Source organism: Talpa occidentalis, unplaced genomic scaffold, assembly GCF_014898055.3.
Source record: "Talpa occidentalis isolate TD23 unplaced genomic scaffold, MPIMG_talOcc4v2.1 talOcc4.490, whole genome shotgun sequence".
Lineage (NCBI taxonomy): Eukaryota > Metazoa > Chordata > Mammalia > Eulipotyphla > Talpidae > Talpa > Talpa occidentalis.
The window spans coordinates 13,180-31,652 of NW_023604851.1; the positions used below are offsets into that span (position 1 = coordinate 13,180).

Here is an 18,473-nt window from a genome sequence, read left to right on the forward strand (position 1 = left end):
GTACATATCATTTTATTTTTTATCTAGCTAGTAAATCAATTACCAATTTCTTGTATTACTTAAAATTATGTATTTTCAAAATTTTTTTTGTAGTTCTGTTTTCATTATTGATTTAGGTTTTGGAAAAGCATAGCATACCATTAACAAAATTTCTTTAAAATTTAAAACTTTCTCAGAATATCACAATAATGAAAGAACATATTTGAAAGAAAAATAGCTTGAGATAATTTAATAACAACTCATTCCCTTTTAATAAATAGCAATAAATTACTAAATAAAAATTAATGTAGGAAATGCTAACACTGCTATTTTCCAAATTAGAACATTCCATCTTTAACCATTAGTTTTAAAAATTGACATAAAAATTATTGCATCATTTTTTTCTAAGCCAGCATTCTGATTTCAATACAGTTATACAAGTGATGCTAAGAGGCTGCTGTGGAATATGACTTTAAATTAATAAAGATAATATTGGTCATAAACTTATTTTTGATTATTTTTTTTTTGCTTTTCGTTTTTCCAACCAATACTATTGTGTCAGCATGGAATATCTTTTTAAAACTACTTATTATATCATGAAACATATGTTTAAGTTTCCTAGGAGTTTCTATTTTTAAATTTTCTCACTGAGATAATATTTGTTTACATCATTGTCTGTATGCTGCAGTGATGGGATCCGCTCTGGTGATACTTCCTTAGTGCTCTTCGACTTCAGACCAGACAGTGTGTTGTTCAACTGCAATATGAGTCTGTCACTCAACTCACTCTCCACCCACAGTGTTCTGGTCCTATGCACCATTTATTAAGACTGAGAAGCATTTATCACAGATCACAGCTCCTGACTTTACAGAGCAGCAGAGATGAACGAGCAAAAAGTCACCTATGCAGAGCTGAAGCTGGCAAGGGTCTCAAAAAGACCTCAAGTGAAACCTAAAAAGAGTAAAATCTCCACTACTGGAACGGAGCAGGGGGTAACCTACTCAGAATTAAGTCTTCACAATGCTGCTCGGGATCCTCAGGAGAATGGCAAGTCCTGTCACCTCAAAGGTAAAACATTGAGTAGACACACAGCACAACTGTTCTGGGAGATGCAGAGGGGTGGAGGTGCACAAAGAATAGGGGATAAACCGACATGTTTTTCATTTGTGAGGCTGAAAATTTGGCATTGGGATATGGTATTCTAGAGGGAGTCTGATGGCTATTTTTTCCAGATAGTGTTATAATTTGTTATTGTTGACAAGCAACAATTCATGGTTGTTTTGTTGACTAAAATAGGAATGGTATACTCTGGGGGAAAGTTTCCAGTGGGAGAAAGAGGTCTGGGGTCCAAATTTACAAATGTGACTCCCTGTGCATGTAGATTTTGTTGTGTGCAAACTGAACAACTGTCTCCATCTGTCCTTTCTCACCATTTCCATTTCTCTCCCTGCAGGCTTAGCAGCACCTCCAGAGAAGTGCATTGCTGGGATCTTGGGACTCACCTGCCTTGTCTTGATATGCATTATTGTGCCCGTGTGGGTTGACACCCATAGGTAAATTTATGAAAGATTTTAATGGAACTTTTCACTTAATGATTGCCAGTGATTTAATTATTTCATAATATTAAGGAGTAGAACTATTTTGTTAATGTATTTGTTTAATTAAATGTTGTAAGGTTAATCTCACCTTCTCAAAAGTACAAATATACAGAATGATTGTTCAGATTACATTATGTAGATTCAGATATCATGATTCAAAGTCACACTTTAGGAGACTGAAAACTATGAAATAATTTTTGAAGTTTGGTAAATATATACTGTAAGAGATGGTGAAATTTGACTCTAAATTTTTGTGACATTTTCCCCAAGCTTTATTTTTTTATTAATTCTTCAGGTTACTTTATGTAGATTCAGATTTCATGATTCAAATTCACACTTTAAAAGACTGAAAACTATGAAATAATTTTTGAAGTTTGGTAAATATATACTGTAAGAGATAGTGAAATTAGACTCTAAATTTTTGTGATGTTTTTCCCAATCTTAATTCTTTTATTAATTTTCAGGGAAAGTCAATCCTCTTTTATTACAGAAAGTCTTCAAAATACAACATTTCTAACTTAGAAATATTATATTAACACTCTTAATTTTTATAAGGATTATTTTATTTTTTTCTAGATCTACTGAAGAACAAGAGAAGAATGATTCCTCCGCAGTAACAAACATCCAGAAAGGTACACAATGATTTCCAAAATTCTAATGTTAGCACAGTTTATATTATGTATATATGTTAGACTAGGTAATAAAGATAATAAATTTTCTCTTAGAACATACATTATAAAATCAAATAATACATATTTATGAATAAGGATAATAGGAGGGGTTCATCCTATCCAACAGCAGGAAGAAAATTAACTTAGTGGGTTCTGGACACAGAGATCCCTGTTCTAAAATTGTGAGTCAGGAGGGCACATCCCTGTACCCGCGATCTGCCCCTGTGGTGCCTGGATCCCTTTCTGGGCTCCAACTGGCAGTCAGATGGGGCCTGGGTTGCCAAGGCATTTCAGCTCAGCTCTGGCTGGGGGACAGCCCCTTCCCAGTTTCATACAGTCTAGGTGGGTTCAAGAAAATTAACTTAGAACTTTCAAACCCATGTGGCCAGTTGGCTTACTTCCTGCTGCTATTATATGTATAAATAATGTTAATATTAAAAAATGACATTGTTTACTCTTTGTGAGGACATTTAGGTGGATATTTTTGTGTGACTTTGGTTCATATGGACACATAAATTATAGCATGAGAAGATGACCTTTCTCTGTGAGTGTGTGTTGTATGTGCCAGCCATGAGGTGTGTGCGTGTGTTATGTGCACGATTCTTCTTATTTCGGCATGTATATGATATGTCTTATTCTATTAAACCAAATAGTTTTAGGTAATTACTCATAATTTCCGTTCAGCATGTCATTGTGGCCCTTGTCCAAAGGGGTGGTTTAAATACTCCAACAACTGCTATTACTTCAGTGCTGAACAAAAAACCTGGAAGGAGAGCGTGACGGCCTGTCAGAGTAACAACTCTCAGCTGCTCTACATAGACACTGAGGAAGAAATGGTAAGAAATTGATTGTTCCAACCACATTATTGAAGACTTATTTCACTCAATTTTATATTTGTAGAACTCATAGATTTTTGGACAAATTTGTAGTTTATTTTAAAGTTTGTGTAATATTCCATTGTTTGATATTGAGGATTTTATAAAATCTTTGGTAAATGCACATTTAAAAACCTACTTCTTGGCTGGCTTTCTTAGAGAACCATTTTTCCTATATATGTATATATATATATATATATATATATATATGTGTGTGTGTGTGTGTGTGCATGTATGTGTGTGTTAAATAAAGTTTGCTGTTTAATACACATAAAGAAAGACAAACATATTGTGATCAGGCAGATTAATCACTAAGTGAATGAAAATTGTATATGCAGAGCAGATCCTGTGTAGAAGTCCCAGCCCCCGGGCACCCCAGACTCCCTGTCTGCTCTCTCTTCACTCCTGCTGTCTATTTAGTCACTAACTTGACTTTCAATTTCATAGATCTTTTTTCTTGTTTATGAACTGAAATTCAAACACTCCCCTATAATTCCTCAATATTTCCACTGCATATTGCATTTATTTACTGTTTGCTATTTTTCACTGAAGAATTTTATCATATTACATTTTAAAATCCATTCTGCTTAATGTATCAGGTGCCCAAAGTGAGTGTCATCTTCTCAGAATAAAGAAACTTTCAGGGTTCAGTACTTTCAGTCATAGGAACCCCTTAGTTGTCCCATCTCCACCTTCCCAACCCTGCTTTTGTGTTCCTCTGTGGTGGGATGTTTAGCGTGTCCTGGCCGCTGACTGTTGTCACTATCATGAGGCATCACTCTTGTCAGGCTGCCTTGCTATTGCTGCACATGACCCCTCACCTCAGGGGAGGAATGGTTGCCCTGAGCCTCCTCCTGTTGTAGGTTGGTGCTGACAAGCCTCAGGCCTAAGTAAGATTTTCCTTATTCACATGACAAGAAGAATGAAGTTCCTAAGTATAAATGTTTAGGAGCTCATGTACTGGTGAGAGTTTTGGCTTCATGTCCACAGCTGTCAGCATACTATGTGTATTGGTGTGAGATTGGAATCTGTCTCTTCCTTCTGAAAATGTAGAATAATTTGAAAGATCACATTACTTGTTTTTTTTTTTTTAATGAAGCCTTTCATCATTCCTATGTAAGTAAAAAATCTTTATGTTTGAATAGAAATTGATGAACTCCATATCAGTGTTTTCATGGATTGGAGTCTACCGTAACAGCAGCAATGAGCCATGGATATTTGTAAATGGGTCAACTTCCCATTTAGAGTAAGTTTTATTTAAATAATGTTATAGTAGCATTAAAAAATGCAATTGTTTCTTGATTTGCCCCAACATTAAAGAACTTAAGAGAAGAAAGATATGAAAAGGATTAAAAGAAAAATGATATTAGTGCTTTTGATTTAAATTATAGACATAAAGAATGGTGTTGAATGCAAGTGGAATCTTGGGAATCTTGATAACTATTGAAGAAAGGGCAGCTCAGTTTGTCTAACTGATAACTCTTACAAATATTCTATAAAAATTGTCTTCATTCACTTTCAAAATATGCTTGTATTGCAATGAAGAGCAATACTATTGTTTCTTGGTTTGCCCCAACATTACATAACAACAGAATTATGCCCTTTTCTTCATTACAGGATAAGAAAGCCAGCATCTTCTAACTACCACTGTGTTATGCTACAATCTAAATATTATGCAGATAATTGTGAAGTTCTAAAGATGTATTATTGCAAGCATAAGATTTAAATTAAAATAAAAAATCTAAGTGTGGATTTGTTTGCATAATTTTCCATTCAAGAAATAATTCTTATCATTCATAATATTTTTTTGTTCTAATGGCATTTTTTCAAAATAATTATTGAAATACACTATGTTCAGCCAGAGTACAGATAGCATTACTTTAGTGCCTGAACTTTTTGTTCAACCTTCAAAAAGATCATTTGTGGGCCTCCCTGGTGGCACAGGGGTTAAAAACAATGCTATCAAGCTATCACCAACCACTGCAGCATGAGTTGGATCCCTACGGACCAGGGAAAAATCCACATGGCACAGCAGACCTCTCCTGTCATGCTCGTTGCTCCCCTTAGCAGTGCATTTCACTAGATCTGCCTGTTCTGCTCCCCACTCCGTCTCTGTCACCTCACCTCCTGCAACTCTGGCCTACACCCCAGTTCTTTTATGCATAAATAAATAAGTCTTTAAAAAAATCATTTGTTGTGTGAGTCCAGTTATAAGTGATGGCAAATTCACTTTCATACAGCATGTGGATTGGGGGTTGCCAGGGTCTGAGGGGAGATGGAATGAGGAACTGGCCACTGATTAGTCCTCTGTTTCTTTTTGAAATGATGGACCTTTTTTAGTGCTAAGAATAGTGATGTTTGCAAACTCTGAACATGTTAAATGTCTTTGATTTATTCACTTTACATGACTCAATTTTATGCTTTATAAATTATATCTCAATAAAGTTGTTTTTAGAAAAATCTGTGATGACATTTGAGAGCATTTAATATTTAAAGTAATTTGGAGTTTAGTCATCTTTACCATATTTATTTTTTCAATCTACATCAACCTTAATCCTTCCTTAAATTTGATTTTTTTCTTATTATGCCTTGTTTTTACAAAAGACATAGAGAAACAATGTTATTATGCTTTAGTAAACACACTTTATTTACAAAGGTCTGGAATATCTTTTAGCAATTTTTGGTGTTGTAAAAAGCAATACAACTGAAGTTGGTATTGAATTTATATGTAATGTTTTTGCTGACTTTATATATTGATTCTATCAATCAATATGACTCTAGTATAAGAATATATGAAGTATGAATTTTGATGTAAATAGTTATTTCTTATAAATAATCACACTTTTTTCCTTCTTTCCAAGTGTAATTACTTTTTTAGTTGGCTTTTTACAGACCAGAGTTTTATTTCCATTATTGAATAGTAGTTACCATGATTGATCTCTATGTATTCCCATTTTAGGGAAAAATATTTCAATATTCATTCTTATATATGAAGTTTATTGTTACTTTTTTCATCATCACTATCCAATTAATGTCATGCCATCACATTCTCATTTTTGATATTATGTTTTTTATTTGTTTTGCATCAATTGAAATGAGAAATGTTTCTTTGTAAAATGTTTATGAAGTAAATTATCTTTATTTCTTTCAAGTATCTAAATCATCTTGCATTTTTGCAATAAAACTATAGCAATAATTCTGTGTGTTCTTTTTTCTTTCTTTCTTTTTTATTTTTGTGGGGCCCTTGCCAGCAGCCGGGGAATGAACCGGCTCTGCAGAGGCTGCGAGCAGCCTCGCAGCCCAGTGCTCAACCGCTGCGCCACCAGGGGAGGCCCTGTGTGTTCTTTATCCATGTATATATTTGATTTAGATCAGCAAATTTTTCTTTCTTATTCACAAAAAGTTTAGACTAAGTTTTAATTCACAGGTATACGTTAGACAGTTTTTGAATCAAGTCTACATTAGGAAGGATTCCTGTTTTTCTACTACCTGGAATACATTAGTATTTAAGTGTTACTTCACTGCCGACATCATCTGACCATGTAAACCTGTTCTAGAGGAGTTTTATGTTAAAACGCAGTAGCTCTAAAACATGCAGTTTCTTCAGGTAGAAGTATTTGCTATACAAATTTTTGGTGATTACATTTTCTACAAATTTTCTATTTCATATAGGCATAAAATGTATTCATAATATTGGCTTATTGTCTGGTATACCTACTAAAAACCATAATGGGGGAGTCCCCTCATGTTGGGGGTGGGGGGTTAGTCTCAGTGCTGTCAAACAATTCCCAGCCACTACAGATGAGTTAGATCCCAGGCCAGGGGGAAACCCACTTGGAGCAGCAGACCTCTCCTCTCTTGGCTGTTCCTTCACCTCAGCAGTGTATTCAGTAGTCTGACTTCTCTGCTCCCTGCTCTGTCTCTGGGAATCCTCTTACCTGGGTCACCTCTAGCCAACAGCCCTTTATTTGTATGCATAAATAAATAAAATAAATCTTTTAAGAAAACCAAAAATCATAATGGTTTCTCATGCATAATCTAGGTATAAAAGACTTAGGTTCTCAATTGTTTTCTTCAATAGTGTGATTGTTATTTTTTACAATGAGAATACATATGCTTTGTTCATGCTCCTTAAAGAGATTTGTTCTTTGTCATTTGTTACTGTTATTTATTTTTTCTTCTATTGTTTCAGACAAATTTTACTTATTTTTTGCTTTGCCATTTTCAGTTTCTTGGATGTCTGATCAGATTTCTGCCCTTTCAATTTGAGTGATATATACGCATTTCAGGCAATTTGAATCCACAGATAGAACATTACTTTCATATTTTCCTTTGAATTCATGTGATGTTGTGACATATATTTTGATTATCTCTTTGACTCATAAAATAAGTAGACATATTACTGTATTCAAAGTCATGCAGGGATTTCATATTTTATGGTTACTTCTATTTTAGGTGAACTCTCTTATAGAATTTTCTTTGAAGCTAGAATGTTTTACATTTCTTTTAATAATGGCTAGTGTGACTTTGTCCTTTAAAAACCTACTTTTTCTGTCCCCCAAATTTTGCTTAAATAATATTTTAAAAAAGGGCCTCCCTGGTGGCGCAGCGGTTGAGCGCTGGGTTGCGAAACTGCCCGCAGCCTTTGCAGCAGGGTTCGGTCCCCGGCTGCTCCCCGGCCACTGGCGAGGGTCCCACATGGCGCGCAGACCTCTCCTGCCGCCCGCTGCTCCCCTCAGCAGTGTACTTCGGTCCTTCTGCCTGCTCTGCTCCCCGCTCTGGCTCTGGTGGATTCTCTCACCCTCCCGCGCTTCTGACTGTACCCAGTGCTTGCATAAATAAATAAATAAACAAACAAACAAATAAATATTTAAAAATAATAATAATATTTTTTAAAAATCAACTTTTTCCCCTTAACAGTTAGGGTTGGACTATTGTCATATTTACAACAAATACTCCTATGAAAGTATATACATTATGTAAATTATCACTCTTGTTGATTATGTTATGATTAGGGCATGGATTATTAAAAAGTATAATGAGAAACTATTTAATATTTCAATCATGGAATGATGATATAATTCAATAGTTTTGAAAAATTTATCAGGTCAAGAGACAGTTTTTATCAGTGGATATCTAAACAACTGTTACAAAATGAAAAACTGGCTGCTGAGAAATAGAGAAGAAAAGCTTGGGAGCTGGTGATAAAGGAGATATTGTAATAAAGTTGAAAATGCAATTCTTCAGAAAATTAGTGACATCTTAATTAATATATATTAGTTAGGGGGTTATGGTTTTAGAACATTACCATAAAATAGAATTGACACGTGAGCGTATAAGAAAACAATATGTAATGCCAAGACTCAGCAACCTTGTCTAGCAGTGAAACATTCAATAGACAAAGTTTTTGTGTTTGTGGTTTAGATGGAAGCAATTTGACAGCAAATATTTTTAAGTCTTTTGTCCCCTCATATCTTTTAGAATGGGAACACAATTTCTTGGAGGCCTTTGTCAATGGACAAAATAAATGACACACTACAGGTTTAGTCTCCTCTGCTCTGGAGGTGTGTGATGAGAAACTGCCTTCACAATAGCTAGGATTTCCTGTTCAAGTTTTAAGTGACACTTTGACAAGAAATCTACTTTTTTCCAGTGTGGCTTCACTCTGCACCTTCACAGGAGAGTCTGTGTAAACCACAGATGTTGTTTGTTTGTTTCCATGAGTAACCAGGTCTCCCACTAAAGGATACTCCACTCTTTGGCCAAGAGAAGGTATGTGTTCCTCCTCTTCTGTCTCTCTACCAGCTCACTTCATAGATCACACATGCAGTATATGATGCAACAATTGCTATGAAATCAAATTACAGAGAACTTTGGTATCTTTATTGAATAATTCAGGGTGGGAAAATAAAAATGAAACATATTGTAGATTATCTTAAATACTCAAGTATTTTACTGTGGAGAATTACTCAAGTGCATATATAGGGATAATTAGGTTTTAAATCAATACAGTGTTATCTGAAATCCCATAAGCATTGTGACACAGAACAGTTTATTTTGGAATTTGATCTAAACATAGCCAAAAATATATGAAACAGTATAGAGATTCCTGTCTAAGGAACTATGTTATATGGTCTAACTGATATGAATCAGAAATAACTATGTCAGTTTGTCAGAACAATAATTAAAATAACTTATTTTGAGAGCTTACAAAAGGCAGGTTAAATGTTAGGGGTTTTACATTGTATCTTATATGTTTTTATTCCAGTTTTAGATTTGTAGGCAAAATTAGTACACTCTATGTAACTTTTGTAGGTTTCAAAGCCAGAATTAATTTCAGATTTCATTCTGTGTGGAGCTCAATTATTCAAGCATTAAATTGCATTTTCTGATTTATTATAATTAAAGTCCTTCTGGAAGTTTGAGCCAATAGTTGCCCCTTGAAATATTTTTATCATTTTTTTTAACTTTTGTATATTTTCCATTCACTCATTTACCAACGCCTTGCATGAAATAAATGACATTGCAAAATATTTGAATTGACAATATTGTTTAGGATTTCAAGAAGTTAATGTCATATATTCTATATGATAAATATTCCTGAATATTTTAAAGATTTCTTAGAACCCTATAATATTTTGAGAAAAATATCATATGTTAACCTCTGTCCCTTTTAATAATAAATGTTTTTCACAATATAAAGATAATTTAGAGTTGGAAATTAATACATATTTAACACAACCGTTACCATAGAATATCAGTTTAATTATCAATAGATATAACAATTGCAAAGTTAGCATATTGTTTTCTAATACAGCACTTTAACACAGTTATTCTGATAGTTTCAAAATGTTTTGTACAATGATGTTTTAAAATTAGTATGGATGTTATTATTTGTGGACTTTATGTCATTGATATTTGGTCTTCAGGTCCCCCAACCATTAGAATTGTGTGAAAAATAAAATAGCATTTTTGAAAATTATTTCATATTATGTGACACATTTTTTAGCTCTAAGGAAATTTTAATCTGATCGTCCATTATTCAACTGCAATAGGAGTTTATTACTCTGCATGCTCCACCCATGTGACTGTACTAGGGATCTGGTCATCATGCGCAGTGCTTAGTAAAGACTTGCCTGCTGCTATCGGAGAGCACCATCCCTGACGCTACTCAGCTGCAAGGATGAATGACCAAATAGAGAACTACCCAGAACTGAATCTGGACCCAAGAGGACAGCAAATGAAACGTAAGGACACATAAAGCTCCACTTCATCAACAGAATAGCAAACGAACTCTGTGGAATGACATCTTCAAAATACTTTTCAGGATCTTCAAGGGAGTGACAAGTACTGTGTGTGCAAAGATAAAACATTTAATAGACACGCACGTAGCTGTTCTGGGCTATATGATTGGGGTGGTGGTGTGTGGCAAGAGTGGCAAGAGTGGGGGATAAGCTCACATAGTTTTTCCCTGTGAAATTTGGAACTTGAAATATGACTAGGTCATTCTAATCTGAAATGTGAGGATGAATTTTGATCCTGCATTGTTGGAAGCTGGAGTCTTTGACAACATCCCACTGAGCATTATGTTTTCTGAAAACACAACATATATTCTGGGGCAAGATTACAATGCAAGATGTGGACTTGGGATCCAACATTTTAGACCTGACTCCTTGTGCAGGAGGGATTTCATGTTTTCATATCAACATTTGTCTCCATTTTTTCTCAGTGTTTCCATTTCTCTCCCTGCAGACTCGCCATTACCTCAGGGCAGATTGATGCTGAGATCCTAGGGATCGTCTGCCTGGTCTTGGGTCCACTATAGTAAAAAACATAGTTGTTATTCCTGGTAAGAAAATTTTGAAAGATGATAAATCACGAAGTTTACACTTGATGGTTACCAGTGCTATAAAAAGTTCAAACATTAAGGAGAGCAATCTTTTTGAATGTATGGTTTTAATTAATTGTTGAATGGTTGTTCTGATTTTGTCAAAGTGTAAATATGCAGAATGATTATGGGGCGTATTTTATAGATTCATATAGTATGATTCAATGACATGCTTTCGGAAACTGAAAGAGCAAATTGACAACTATGAATTTATTTTTGAAAATCAGTAACTACATACTGTAGGAGAAGGTGAAATAGGACTCTAACTTTTTTGGATATTTTCCCCTAAAGCTTTAATATTTTTTTTTTTCAGAAACTCAACTTTATTATAGATTATTACTATAATCCTACCAGCATACAACATTTCTAACATAAATATTATACTGATTAGTATTCACTTAGAACTCTATTAAAATTATAAGGATAATTTTATTTTTTTAGCTACTACTGAGGATTCAGAGAAGAATGATTTCTCCGCAGTAACAAATAGCATGAAATGTACACAATGATTTCCAAAATTCTGATGTTAGCACAGTTTATATTATATATATATATATATTAGACTATGTAATAATGGAACAAAATTTCTGGTAAAATACTTTATAAAATCAAATAATAGATGTTCACGAATATTGATAATAGGAGGGGTTCATCATATCCAACAACAGGAAGAAAAGTCACTTAAAACCCCCACGCCCATGTGGCCAATTGGCTCATGTCCTGCTACTATTATATGTATAAACAATTTTACTATTAAAAAATGACTTTATTTACTCTTTGTCAGGACAGTGGATATTTTTATGTGAGATTGGATTATATGGACACATCAATTATAGCATGAGAAGTTGCCCTTTCTCTGTGAGTGTGTGTTGTATGCACCAGCTGTGAGGTGTGTGCATGTGTTGTGCACCTGATTGTTCATATCTCAGCATGTATGATATGTCTTATTTTATTAACACAGATAGTTTTAGGTAATAATTCATAATCTCTCTTCATCATATCCTTGTGGCCCTTGTCAAAGGAGTGGTTTAATTACTCCAACAACTGCTATAACTTTAGTGCTGAGCAGAAAACCTGGAGGGAGAGTGTGACGGCCTGTCAGAGTAACAAGTCTCAGCTGCTCTACATAGACACCGAGGAAGAAATAGTAAGAATTTCAGTGCCCCAACCACATTATTGAAGACTTATTTTACTCAATTTTATATTTGTAGAACTCATAGATTTTTGTAAATATTTGTAGTTTATTTTAAAGTTTGTATAACACTCCATTGTCTGATATGGAGGATTTTATAACATCTTTGACCGGTTAATGCACATTTAAAAACCCAGTTCTTGGCTTTCTTAGAGAAACATTTTTCATATATATATGTACACACACACACACACACACATATATGACAAGTATGAATTTATATAATATGTGTGTATATATATTAAATAAAGACTGCTGTTTAATACATATCAAGAAAGGCGAGCATATTGTGATCAGGCAGATTAATCACCAAGTGAATAAAAATTGTATCTGCAAAGCAGATCCTGAGTAGAAGTCCCAGCCCCTAGCACACCTCGGACATGCTTTCTGTTCTCTCTTCACTCCTGCTCTGTTTATTTAGCCACTGACTTGACTTTTAATTTCATAGATCTTTTTTTCTTGTTTATGAACTGAAATGCAAACATATGGTATATACTTTGTTCCCATCATGTCACTCTCCTATAATTCCTCACTAATTCATCTGCATATTGTATTTATCTTCTGTTTGCTAACTTTCACTGCAGAATTTTATGATACACCATTTTAAAATCCATTCTGTTTAATGTGTCAGGTGACCAAAGTGAGTGTCATCTCAGAGATAAAGGAACTTCCAGGGTTCAGTATTTTCAGTCATAAGGTCCCCTTAGTTGTCCCATCTTCACCTTCCCAGCCCTGCTCTTGTGTCCCTAGGTAATGGGAGGTGAAGCATGTTCGGACTGCTGACTGTTGTCACTGCCCTGAGGCATTGCCCTTGTCAGGCTGCCCTGCTGTTGCTGCACAGGACCCCTCACCTCAGGGGAGGAATGGCTGCCCGAAGCCTCCTCCTTTTGCAGGTTGGTGCTGACAGGCCTCAGGCATATGTAAGATTTTCTTTATTCACATGACAAGAAGAATGAAGTTCCAAAGTATAAATGTTTAGGAGCTCATGTGCTGGTGAGAGTTTTGGCTTCATGTCCACAGCTGTCAGCATACTATGTGTATTGGTGTGAGATTGGAATCTGTCTCTTCCTTCTGAAAATGTAGAATAATTTGATAATTCACATTACTTGTGTTTTTTTTTTAATGAATCATTTCATCATTCCTATGTAAGTGAAAATTCTTTATGTTTGAATAGAAAGTGATGTACTCCATAGCAGCGTTTTCATGGATTGGAGTCTACCATAACAGCAGCAATGAGCCATGGGTATTTGTAAATAGGTCAACTTCCCAACTAGAGTAAGTTTTATTTAAATAATGTTATAGTAGCATTAAAAAATGCGATTGTTTCTTGATTTGCCCCAACATTATAGAATTTAAGAGAAGAAAGGTATTATAAGAAGTATTATAAGAATAATGATATTAGTGCTTTTGATTTAAATTATAGACATGAAGAATGGTGTTGAATGTGAGTGGAATCTTGATAAATATTGAAGAAAGGAAAGCTCAGTTTGTCTAACTGATAACTCTTACAAATATTCTATGAAAATTGTCTTCATCCACTTTCAAAATATGCTTGTATTGCAATGAAGAGCAATGCTATTGTTTCTTGGTTTGCCCCAACATTACATAACAACAGAATTAAGCTCTTTTCTTTATTATAGGATAAGAAAACCAGCATCTTCTAACTACCACTGTGTTATGCTACAATCTAAATATTATGCAGATAATTGTGAAATTCCAAAGATGTATTATTGCAAGCATATTTAAATTAAATAATAAATCTAAGTTTGATTTTGTGTAATTTTCCAATTCAAGAAATAATTCTTATTATTCATTTTTTATGTTCTAATGACATTTTTCCAAAATAATTATTGAAATACACTATGTTCAACAACAACAACAACAAAAATACACATAACATCACTTTTATACCTGACATTTTTAGTTCAACAATTCATTTGTGAATGAATTCAACCTTGAAAAAGATCATTTGTTGTGTGAGTTCAGGAGTCCAGTTATAAGTAATGGCAAATTCACTTTCATACAAAAAGTAGATTGGGAGTTGTCAGGGACTGAGAGGAGGTGGAATGAGGAACTGGCCACTGATTTGTTGTCTGTTTCTTTTTGAAATGAAGGAAATTTTTTCAGTGCTAAGTGTAGTGAGGTTTGCAAACTCTGAATATGCTGTGTCTTTGATTTATTCACTTTAAATGGCTGAATTTTATGCTTTATAAAATATTTCAATAAAGCTGTTTTTAAAAAATCTTGTGATGATGTTTGAGAACATTTAATATTTAAAATAATTACGAGAGAAAAATACATGACTGGATCAAGAAGATGTGTTATATATACACAATGGAATATTACTCAGCAATCAAAAAAGATACACTGATGACATTCACGGTGTAATGGACGCAGCTGGAGGGATCATGCTCAGTAAAATTAGCCAGAATGAAAAAGAAAAATACCAGCTGTTTTCACTTATAAGAGTGATATAGAATTTCCAAATGAGGGATAAAAATAAAAGTTATTGTATAAAGTGAAAATCAAAATCAACAAACAACTATAAACCAGAGACATTCTGTAGGGGCAGATAATGGAGTAGGATCAAAATGGGTGGGAAGTGCACAAAGGACTATAGTTATGGTACATGGGTGAATTGATGGTGGGAATTTCAGGGGGGCAAGAGGAACTCAATGAATTATGGTTGAGCAGTGTGGGTACTCTTGGTGGACATGGTGTGATGTCTTGTACAGGGAGGTTGAGTCAGATCACATGTTCCTCAACTCAACTATATAATTACGAAGAATGATGTTAGGAGGATGCCAAAAATGGGGGGGGGGTTAGAATACAAAGAGTCGCAGAGAAGTCAGTGATAAAAGGCCAAAATGGCAACTTTATTTGTGTTTAACTTTCTACACCTATTCCTAGGGTGTGGAATATTGTGGGTTCTTATTCTGGACTTGAGAATTAACAGTATTTATTTCAGTACTTCTTTTAGTGAAGATGGTGTCTTTCTAAAATTTCTATATCACTAAATGTGTTTTCAAAATCACTGTAGAAGAATGTGTGTGACTCTACGGCAGTCAGCTCCAAAGAGAACACAGGATGGACACATTTGTGCATGTCCAAGCTTCTGTTCTAAAAGTACTAACCTGAAAGCTGTATTTATTAGTAATTAATGCCATTTGGTCCTTCATTTTATGAGACCTCTCCCTTACAGACCACCATTGTGTGTGTGTATGTGTGACTTCTAAGACAACATGAAAAAAATTATATTTTGCTCCCCACATACTCTGAATTGGCTATCACACACTGATTTAATGATCAATATCGGAGGTTTATATTTTCCTTTTCTTCTCTACTTTTTGTTGTAAACTATATGTGTCAATGCTATCCAAGATTCCCTGCAACAGTTTCCTTATAAACAGTTCACATAATCCTACTACAATATCAAATACCGAAATACATACAAATATAAAATTCTAGTGATGAAAAAGCACTTGATGTTTGAATAAACATATGGAGGCCATGAGGTTCCAATGTAAACAATTAACAATCTCTTTCTAATTAAATAAAAAAAACATTTTTACATTCTTACCATTAACTTTTTTTCTTAACTCATTCATTTGTTATTATGAGTTTTGTTGCATCTCCTTCATTAGCTTCTCTGCAGGCTTTTTTTTTTTTTTAATCACTTTGACAGGCTTAAGTTTTCTTCTTTCTCATTGAGTATCTTCCTTCTTCCCTCTCTCCCTCCCTCTCTCTATCCCTTCCTTCCATCTTTCTTTTTGTGTATAAGAACTGGGCTATAGGACAGAGACGTGGGTGTTGGGGGTAAGAAGATTCACTAGACAGAGTGGGGAACAGCAGGTTTACTGAAATACACAAAGGGAGCAGCAGGTGAGACAGGAGAGGTCTTCCGTGCCATGTGGGGTTCTCACCAGCCAGTGGGATCAAACCCCCACTGCAGAGGCTCTGGACAGCTTCACAGTGTGGCGCTCAACCGCCTGTGCCACCAGGGAGGCCCTTTTTTTTTTTTAAGTATCCTCACCCAAATATTCATGACTTTAATATTTCTTGATAAAATCAATTTTATTCCACATTATACAACTCTTAATATACCAATTTCCAAATTATAAAACCATAAATATTATAGCATTTAGGTTAATATTAATTTTATAAGGAATATTTTACCTTTTATCTAGTTATTATAATATTAAATTAGAATAATTCACCTCTGATATTAAAAATTAAGAAAAGTATAGAATGATTTTTAAAATTTTGATTTTATTGCAGTTTACATTTCATCTAAATTTTAGTCTGTGAAGAAATGATGACATGGTATTTTGGAGGGAATGTAAATTATGAAATCAAACAATAAATGTTCATAAATAATGATTTTACTTGAATGTATCTTCTTACCCAATAATGTAAAGATAGCTGGGCCTCCCTGCTGGCCTAGGTATTAAATCTCAGCAGTATCACCTGTATGGCCTGAGTTTAGCCCAAGGCAAGGAGTTGTATGGCACAGCAGACCTCTCCTGTCTCACCCTCTGCTACTCTTGGCAGTGTATTTCAGTTGAACTTCCTGTTCTGCTCCCCATTCTGTCTCTGGTGAAACCACTCAACCTCTGTACTCTGGCTAAAACCCAGTTCTTCTATGCAAAAATAAATGAAATTTAAAAAAAAAAAATGCTTACACTTAAAGAAATCTTTATTTAAACTCACCATAATCATTACTGCATATTTACTCAAATTTCTTAACATTATGCTATGAGAGATAAAAAGTATTAATATTCTGAAGAGAAAATTTCATTCATCAACTTTCAATGTCTGTACAATGGATATACTGTGTTTGTTTTTTATGCACTAATAAATCAGGGGTTGGGACACTGAACATTTGCTATGAGTGTTCACATGAATGACTTTTGCTTTTTTCCGTACCAGTCTGTGAGGTGTTACATTTGTTTTGCCTTTACAGGTTAATTTCTATACAGGTGTATAAGTTAATTTTCATTTTTAAAAATCAAATTGTTTTCAGATAACAATTTTAGTTGTTTTCAGGTAACAACCTTAATAGAAAAGCACATTCATTTAATCACAATATGCAGAGAAGTGACTGTCAAAGTATATGGAAATTTGGTTATAACATGCCTTGCTGTGCTAGTTTTGTAACATGGGTAAACAAAATTTACATGTGATGTCATAAAAATATTATGTGTCAAGATAGAGGTATAATGAATGTTAAATGTAATAATACAGTTTTCATTTAACTTTGGATGGATACTACAATTTCGTTGAACTTTATCTTCATTTCTTCTTTATTCACAGTAAGTGTATTTTTTAAAAAGATGTATTTATTTTTGCATACAAGACTGTGGTACAGGCTAGAGGTGTGGGTATGAGAGGACTCACCAGAGCAAGATTGGGAAGCAGAACAGGCAGATTGACTGAAATACACTGCTGAAGGAAACAGTGGGTGACTCAAGAGAGGTCTGCTGCGCCGTGTGGGTAGCTCCCTGGCCAGCAGAGATTCAAATTTGTGCTGCAGAGGCTCTGGCTAGCTTCACAGTGCTGTGTTTAACGCTTTGCGCCACAAGGGAGGCCCACACAAGATGTGTATTTACTCTCTGTAAGGATACATTAATCAATATGATTCAAACAAATTTTTATTAACATACTAACTTTTTTTTAAAGATTTATTTATTTATTTATACAAGATTGATTGATTGATTGATTGATTTATACAAGCACTGGGTACAGTCAGAAGCGAAGGAGGGTGAGAGAATTCACCAGAGCCAGAGCGGGGAGCAGAGCAGGCAGAAGGACCGAAGTACACTGCTGAGGGGAGCAGCGGGCAGCAGGAGAGGTCTGTGCACCATGTGGGACCCTCCTCTGGTGGTCGGGGAGCAGCCGGGGATGGAACCGGGGCTGCAGAAGCTGCGGGCAGCTTCGCAACCCAGCGCTCAAACACTGCGCCACCGGGGAGGCCCAACATACTAACTTTTATAGCATATTTTCTCCATTTATTAAATCTAACAGATTAGTAGTTGTACCCTTCCAGCATAAAGACCTATGTACATATACTTTTATTTGTTTCATATTTAATTATTGATTTCTAATACAAAATCATATTTATAATTTGAAAGCTTATCATCATAATTATATCTACTCAGTTCATTCAAATTAATTACATAATTGTATTATCTCTATCATTTTTGCATATGCAAGTTATCAGGTGGAATAGTGTTTCATCATTAGAAGATTTTTATATTTTTTAACATTTTT

General features: G+C 34.5%; 1 long non-coding RNA gene across 1 annotated transcript; it reads left to right on the forward strand.

Moving 5' to 3' along the window:
- Window positions 1-3,010: 3,010 nt before the first annotated feature.
- Window positions 3,011-4,832, forward strand: LOC119258473 (uncharacterized). Its single transcript, XR_005128267.2, has 3 exons — window positions 3,011-3,084; window positions 4,269-4,369; window positions 4,741-4,832. It is a non-coding gene; the product is annotated as an uncharacterized LOC119258473 (long non-coding RNA).
- The last annotated feature ends 13,641 nt before the right edge of the window (window positions 4,833-18,473 follow it).